The sequence below is a fragment of the Acanthisitta chloris genome, unplaced genomic scaffold (assembly GCF_000695815.1).
Source record: "Acanthisitta chloris isolate BGI_N310 unplaced genomic scaffold, ASM69581v1 scaffold29939, whole genome shotgun sequence".
Taxonomy (NCBI): Eukaryota; Metazoa; Chordata; class Aves; order Passeriformes; family Acanthisittidae; genus Acanthisitta; species Acanthisitta chloris.
The window spans coordinates 1-8,887 of NW_008691435.1; the positions used below are offsets into that span (position 1 = coordinate 1).

Here is an 8,887-nt window from a genome sequence, read left to right on the forward strand (position 1 = left end):
CTGTGTTGTAGGTATCTTCCAACAACTTGTTCACAGGGAAGGAAAATTTACTCCAGCTATCAAGCATAAACTCTGATCACTTAGATTTAACTACAGCAGTTCACACCCTTTTCCTACCTTTATCAAAAACTATACAGAAGTGTTTAACAAAACGGATAGTTCCTTATCATTTGCAGAAAGCCTACTCTTCTCTTATTCCAGTCATAGAATCATAGAATCAGCCAGGTTGGAAAAGACATCCAAGACCATCAAATCCAACCCTACTGTGGTCACTAGACCATGGCACTAAGTGCCACATCCAGTCTCAGCTTGAAAACCTCCAGGGATGGTGAATCCACCACCTCCCTGGGCAGCACATTCCAATGCCTGAGCACTCTCTCTGGAAAAAATCTCTTCCTAATATCCAACCTAAACCTCCCCTGACCTAGAGGAATGAATCTCTTCTTTGGGAAGCAGTGGCTTCTCTTGCTAATGGCTCATGGGAGTTGTTTTGGGAAAATAAAATGTCAAATAACAAAAATGGAGAAAAAGAAATCACCATGTAGTCAAATAAACACACACCTGTTGCAAGGTTCTGATATCAATGAAAGGAAAAGGGAACAGAGTACCAATCAAACCTGTTTATATAATTTTTTCCATTACTGCATAATGCAACCGTTGCTAGGCAGTCATGTGCCTTGGTGATGAGTGGAGTGTGAATACCTAGACAGATTAGAGAGACATATGTTACTGAACACATTATGGATGGTGTGTTTTCTCTCTAGGCTGCTGTACAAAACCAAGACACCAACTCTCCTCCTTTCCCCAAGAGGACTGCAATGTCAGGTGGTTCAGAGAAACAGTTCAAGGGATCTGACCTTGTGGCAATACAGGTATCACTTTCTGCTCTTGGTTACACAGTTCTCTCTAGTGAGTTAAAACAGGGTGTGTGTACTACTGCATTTTAAAATAGAGGTTTAGATGTAGAGAATGGATTAAATTTTCTTAAATCTGCACTTTTTATAATGGTTTTAGAAAGCATGGAATCGACTTCATAAGACAGTTTGAAAAACCTGCTATTTTCTTTCCAGAATCAGCTAGAAATATACAATATAGAAATGTAGAAAGATCTGCATTGGAACAGTGATTCACTCGATTAGTTCTGGAGACTGAACTAGAATATAGAAATGTAGAAAGATCTACATTGGAACAGTGATGCACTCGATTAGTTCTGGAGACTGAACTACCTTCTAAGACACTTGTAAGAAGAGTATCTTAAGAAGGTAATTCAAGCAGCTGCACAGAGGAGAACGTTAAACAAAAGATATCTAAATTATTTTCTAATTAAATGCCTTTCACTCCCCACATCCAATGTGAAACTATTGCTTCCCAGTTGGTAATGGTTTAACATAAGCAATAAAATCAGTGGCTATACAGGACACAGAAGAGGCACAACACAGAATTCCAGAATCATCAAACTTGGCAATAAAAGAACAGCAGGGAAAGTCAATGTATAACAATAAGAGGTGAAGATATAGTCACTAAGTCCATAGGCAAGAGACAGATTTTTGGTCAATAATGTTTTAGGAGAACTTAAAATACAAGAAGCCGAAAGAAATGTGCAATCCATTGTGAAGAAGGAATCAGAAATTTTTGCTAATAACCTCAATCTGTCTAGTGGGGAGGTGTCCCTGCTCAGGGCAGGGAGAGTTGGGATTAGATCATCTGTAAGGTCCATTCCAACCCCTAAAATTCTATGATCCCATGATTAAATCCTGAACGGAAAGAGAAACTGAAAGGAAAGTTTGATCTTAACTCATGTGGAAACCTTTGCAGCTGACATAAGTCAAGTTTTGCTATGTGCTAGAGCAGGTTCTATTACTTCGCTCCAACTGTTCAGTAACAAAGTCAGATGTGATTTTTGCTGCACTTCATGGCAGACTGGAGCAGGACACCCACAAGGAAGTTTCAGCAAGACAGCTGGTGGTGCAAAGCTGAGCAAATAAGAAAAGTCTGAGTGGGAGTCAGGAGATTGGAACTAATAGCTGAATAAATTAGATGCCCAATACCTACATTTACTGCAATGATTTCATCATAAAATAAATGCATATCCTGTGTTTATTTCAATGTGCAATATGAAATTCAAATCTGCTTTTACATATGTATGCAATCAGTTAGTCTTAAATGCAGCTGTATTTATTGTCTAAAAGTCCTGAATTCCACACTTACAGAGTACTCACTCCACAAACCAGTAGTTATTCACAGAATTTCCAAATACTTAGTGATCTCCTCACATAAACTCTCCCCAAATCCATTTCTTTTGAACATACCAAGCTTGTTGACTGTTTCCCATGGGAAATCTGAGGCTTTACAAGGAAGGCAAACTTGAAGCTCCAAGAGGCTCCAGAAGCAAACTACAGAAATGAACAACTGAACACTCACAAATACATGTAAGAAATTTATATCTAAAAACATTCTGTCAGAACTTGAAGGGAAAGTTTTCCTACAGAAGTTCCTGTTTGACTTTCACATCAATACATCATATTTCTTGCTTGTTTATAAATATATATTTTTTTTTTACCCCAAAGAGTGCACAATGATATGCTTTATGATCTTTCCTCATGCATATCTTGATAATATAGACACCTGCTTAGATGCTCTGAAATTTCTGCACATGGCTGTTCAAGTCACTCCTTTTCCAGACCAGGTTTTAATGCCAACTATCTCAACCCTGAACTTCCCTAGACTCAAACAAGAATACACTCCTAAACCAAGCCATGTGCTACCAGTGGTTACTGCCATTAGTCTTGCAGGCATAAACTTGGAATTTTTAACAACAAATCAATAAATAATACACTTGGTGGATGCAAAAAGTCACTGTTTGTTAGAAGGTACACACAAATAAACATAGGCAGTAGAAAGAAACCCAACTACAATGTTCTAAAATCACTGTGGTACTGAGCAAACAGGTTGCCCAGTGAGGCTGTCAAGTCTCCAAGCTTGAAGATAGTCAAAACTGGTTAAATCTGCTTTAGGTGACACTGCTTTGAGCAGAGATTTGGATTACATGATATCCACAGGACCTTTCTGGTCTCAGCAATGCTTTGATTCAGTGTTACATGTAGAGATGCTATTTATCAGGTTCAAAATAGAGTGGCAGTCTGTGTTTCTTCCTATGAGCATCTCAGATCAGCTACACCAATACCAAAACAAGACAAAAATAAGTTTTCCAAATACCCCTTCTGGCTATTATCATTAGTTAGCCTTCAGTGCCAAGTCTTTTATGCTTGAATTACTATAAATTGGTAAGTGTAGGTACTGAAAACAAACACAAAGTACATTAGAAAATTTAAAATTAGCATATCAGGATGTACAAGAAACTGTTCAAGCAGAAAGAAGAGATCAGACATTCACATGAAGACTTATTCCCATGCCTGGAAGGATGAAGGGAGAGCAGTGGACATTGTCTACCTTGACTTCAGCAAGGCTTTTGACACTGTGTCCCATAGCATCCTCATTGGAAAACTTAAGAAGGATGGGCTGGATGAGTAGACAGTGAGATGGATTGAGAACTGGCTGAGTGGTAGATCCCAGAGAGTTGGGATCAGTGGCACAGAGTCCAGTTGGAGGCCTCTCACTAATGGTGTCCCCCAAAATTCTATATTGGGCCCAGTATTGTTCAAGTTATTCATCAATGAATTGGAGGAGGGGACAGAGTTCCATGGCAGGGAGGGTTGAGACTAGATGATCTGTAAGGTCCATTCCAACCCTTAAATTCTATGATTCTATGATAAACATACACAGCAGGTGCTTAAAATCAATCAAATTGAGGCAAAGGCCACATTGGAGTTTCTCCTCTTTTTATATGAGGAAATGAGAACACCTCTAAATCTATATAAACCATTACCCCTTTTTTTAAAATCTCCAATTTCACCCTGTTCTACTCATCAGCAGTTTTCTGAAACAGCATGATTTTGTTCACTAAACTTGTTAACTACTCATGACAATGCACTGGAATACACCTGATATTTCAGCATAACAAAGGTCAATTTAATTCGTTGCTCTGATAGTAAACATCAATTTCAAAACTACTCACCTCTGTGATATGAGGATTAGGATTGAATCCACACAGGCTGCAGACTACAGTGTGACACTGGGTGCAGGTGTTGTAGTTGGCCTTTTCTGGGGTGTGCAGCAGCAGCTCAGTGGTTGTGCAAAGAGGGCAGAAGGTTTTCTTTGGGGTGGCCTCGGCGGGTTGGCTCGCACCAGCTTGCTTTTGCTGCGGGGGTTTGTCTGGCCCTGGTTGCTGACCAGGTGGTTTTGTAGGTCCTGGTTGCTGTGCTGGGGGCTTTGTAACCCCTGCAGTCTGAGAAGGTGGTTTTGTAGGCCCTGCCCCTGGTGGCACTTGTTTCACAGGCCCCGTTTGCTGCGGAGGTGGCTTCCCAGGTCCAGGCTGCGGTGGCTGTTTCGCAGGTCCCGTTTGCTGAGCAGATGGCTTTTCAGGTCCAGGTTGCTGAGAAGGCTGTTTTGGAGGTGCTGCTTGCTGGGACGATGGCTTTGCAGGACCTCCTTGCCGTGCTGGCTGTTGAGATGGTTGTTTTCCAGGTGCTGGCTGCTGTGATGAAGGTTTTGTGGGAGGTGGTGCTTGGGACGACGTTCTAGCGCTGTCAGGTTGCTGCGGGGATGGTTTTGCTGGGCCTGGTGAAGGTTTTGCAGGAGTTTGTTGTTGAACAGGCTTGGTTGGTTCTGACTGTTGTGGCTGAGATTTTTGTGGTCCTCGTGGCTGGGGCGGTTGTTTCGCTTGGTCTTGCTTAGCATCTGCTGGTTGGCCATGGCCTGGTTTCTGAACCTGCTTTGGTTCCCCAGGCTGCTGCTGCTGAGGCACTGCTTTGGAAGACTCAGTTTGCTGTGGGGTAGGTCTGGCAGGTCCTTGTTGTTGAACAGCTGGCTTTGGAGACTGTGGTTGAGTTGGTTGTTTTGCAAGGCCCCTCTGCTCCTCAGGTTTCCCTTGCTCTTTCGGGGGAGCTTTTTGTTTCCTACTGGTTTCTTCATGGGCTGCATCTGAATCCGATATCAAATCAAAGGGATTGAATTTGTTCACAACTGAAGTGACAGCACTCAATGGATTGGCTTCTGAGAGAAAACTGGGCATCATACTTGGCTTCTGATCTTCCTTAAAATCAGTCCTGGACTTTGATTCCCGTAGACTAAGAGAAGAAGGACTCCGTCCAGGTGCCCGTTGTTCTGTCTTCAGCACATCTACTGTTCTGCTTTTACTTAAACCTGGTGGTCCTGGGTCTGGAGGCTTCCCTGGTTGTCTGGGCTGGTGGCTTGTACCAAGCTCAGGGTGTCTGCAGACAGAAAATGTAGTAAAATTAAAATAAAGCAGAGTACTAGAAAAATGAGATAAAATAAGATGTATCGGTGACCCTCAAAGTACTCTGGTAACACTGGGAGGCTTAAGTGTTTGCAAGACCAAGGCTTATAACATAAGGTGCATGTAAAAAGTATTTAAATAACAATTATTGTTCTTTCAAGGCTTGTACTTTGAAGTATTCAGTCATAGGCTGAATTATTATTTAGAAAATAAGCTAATGTAACAACATTATTTAACCAGGTAACTTTTCCTTCAGACATCTCAAGAACCCAAAGCTGTAACTTATTATACCTATATCCAAAGGACTAACTCTCCATTCCATTCCTTGGGATACAAACACAGGGAGAGAGAGAAGACCCTAAAAATAATGGGTGTCAGAAAATTAGCAGATCACAGCACAGTCATACAAGGAAAACAATGCCCAATGCAAAACATTTATGAACTTGTGTTCTGGCTATGTGTACAAAATTTGAATGTATTTACAATTCAATATGCAGCAGGGATTTAAACTCCTAAAATCCAGGTATGTTAAGAAGCATATGTTTCTATTTAAGGTATTTATTTTGCCACTCATCCCCTCACAAATCAGAAGAATTTTCCATCAGATAAAACAGATGTCAGATTACAGAATTAGCCCTGAAGCTTTTTTGTCTTTGCAAATAGAGCTACTATACCATTCCTCCTCAGCATCATCCCAACAATTCATATTGCCCAGCATTAAAGAGAAAAACCTCTCATTACATGAAAGAATTGGGAAGATGCTTACAATAATATTTTGCTGTATGTTCATAGAGGAGAAAATAAAACTAAGAATGAAGGAGCCAAAATCAAGCCACGTCTGCATATGTGGCACAGTATTCTACTTGTTGCTGTACTTGGCTGCAGCTGGGGGAAATAATATTGTATTCACTGCTACTGCTCAAGGATGTAATGAAATATTCTATTCAGTGCTATCACTGAGCTTCTGCTGGAAGATATGGTGTTCTCTTCAGCGCCACGGAAGTGTTGCAAATATAAAATTTTCAGTTTTCACTTTGAGAGAACCAGTCAACTGTGATCATCTTTTTTCCAGACATGCCATTTCAGTCAAATAAAGTCGCTCATTACATGTAACTGTATTTCTTGGCTTAAACAAATAAATCAATAAATTCACAATTTTACTTCAGGGTTTTACCTTTAGTCTGCAGAATTATCTACGGGAACCACATTGAAAAATGTATTTTACACTGTTAGTGTCATCATGGGTTTCCTGTTATTTCTGATTAATATTTAGAGTTTCCATTACATGCCTAGCAATGACAATACAAAAGGACAAAGCTAAGTGGGAGACATTTATGTGCATGTGATTCGCATAAGGCAGGATTTCTCACAATCTTGTATCTGAGTTTCTGTTAATTTAAAGTTTCCACACAAAACACTTCTTAGAGACAAATTATTTCCAACCTTCCATAACTCCATTTAACCTTTCCCATTCTTGCAAAATTATTGGCTGCAACGCTTGGAAGTTTACAACCTTAATGTGCTGAAATGAGGAGATGTGTTTCCATTGGTGTCAGTGAATGCTGATTAAGTCATTGCTCATAAAGAGGATAGTTAAGAAAAAAAAAAAAGCCCAATGATAATTTAATTCTTTCAAACATTCAGCATTTTTTACTTGCTAAATGAGAATTTTATGGTCTCATTAGCAACTGGGTAGGTCTACCTGCAGTTCTGTTTGATGTGGTTTAGATAAGCACTCTAGGTTTTTCTGAAGAGGTACTTCTTAACAGGTGAAATCATTTCAACTAGTCTATTAGTGACAGTCTGGTTCACTCCCAACATTTGTGTTTGCATTGCTGGAAAGCTTCATTCAACAGAGATAAGAGAGGAAAAAAGGTATCAATGGTACAAATGAAACTTAAGTCAGCAAAAAGGGTACTATACTCAAACCTACAGTATGAGGGTGGAAGAAAATAAACCAAACCAAACAAATAAGAGAAACCTCTGCCTAAAAACTCTTTCCGGCAATTTAACTTGGAGATTACCAGTAAAATATATCTGTGGATCCCTATTGGAACAGAGCTCTCCAGCTTTCATTTTTATCAAAGTAATATGTTCCATGAATTTCCACCTGATCAGCTGTTAGGCCCTGAAATCATACGAAAGACCACGAACCTAGGAAATACAGTCAGGTGACTCTGCAAGGCTGCTGGTGTGTTCTGAAGACCAGACTTGTCTTGCCTTTGCACATAACAATGCTTCTAAGCACTGGAGACAGAGCGTGGTTAAGTAGTGGCAGAAAAAGCTTCTTGAGAAATGTTACTTCTGGCAAAAGCCACAACTTGTTCCATTTAGTTTGAGGTACCTGAGAGTAGAAGCTTTTTTTTCTACAACTATTTCACTATCAGCCATGGACTGACATTGAACCATTGTCATTGAATTGGAGAACCAGAAATCCTCAAAATTAATCTTATAATTCTTTGACCAGAATTTTCTAACTTTTAATGTTTTTGAAGCATTAAAAAAAACCCCAATAAACCAATTGTTTTAAAATCTTCAAGCCAGTCTCAAGCAAACTAATTTAGTTCTGCCTCACATAATGTTTTTCTTTGTGCTGCTGTGTTTCTCCTCACTTCAGCCTCGAATCATATAACTCACCTTTATTTATTTACATATTACAGCCAAATCAAAGCTTACTTTGGAGCCAAGAAGAGATTTAACAAAAAGGCTCTTGGTCTAGTACTTGAATGCCATAACTAAAAAAAAAAAAAAAAAAAACAATTTTAAAAGACATGTCTTCTTTCCCTTCATCATTATATATAGTTTTAAAAAGAGAAGTGCAGTAACTACACAACCCCTAGATAGTTAGATCTTTTCTTTTCTACAGACAAGGTATGTATCAACTTCCACATACCCCAGTGGCTTTATTTTATTTTTTTATGTCAATACAGTGATGACATTAACAAAAATATCCATTTCTTCTGGAGAATACATCAGAAACATAATTTAGAAGTGTGACACTCAGCAAGACTTAGAATTTCTTATCAAAATGCTGCACATTTTTTGCCCATTGATGTCTGTTGTGACCACCTTAATGTAACTGGGGTGGGAAGAAAAAAATTCATCCAGGTGTATTAGATGGTCATATATTCACTTGGTCATCTAATCCTTTCAGATATGGAACAATTCCTCAGCAAGTGGACACTGACACAGCTACAGAATCATACCATGAAGCTAGAACAACTGGAACTTGCTTACAAATGTGGATGTTTCAGCCAAATTTCCTCACCACGAGTTTTCTGAAGACAGGCAATTAGAATAGGATATAAAGATTTCCACAGGTACTAAACATCCCAAGCCAACAGAAAGTCTAGAACAGACAGCATTTATTTTAAGGTGGTCAAGGTGCAACTATATTGCCTGATACATCCATTGCTTCCTAGTAAGATATCTATAGCTGTAAAAATTGTTACTTTAGGATACCTTCAGTCTTGAGGAATTTGTACACTTTAAGACTTGGGTTATTTTGGGAGCAAAGATAAAAGTATTCAG

General features: G+C 39.4%; 1 pseudogene; it reads right to left on the reverse strand.

Moving 5' to 3' along the window:
* Window positions 1-4,024: 4,024 nt before the first annotated feature.
* LOC103809397 lies at window positions 4,025-5,131 on the reverse strand (annotated as a pseudogene).
* Window positions 5,132-8,887: the final 3,756 nt, after the last annotated feature.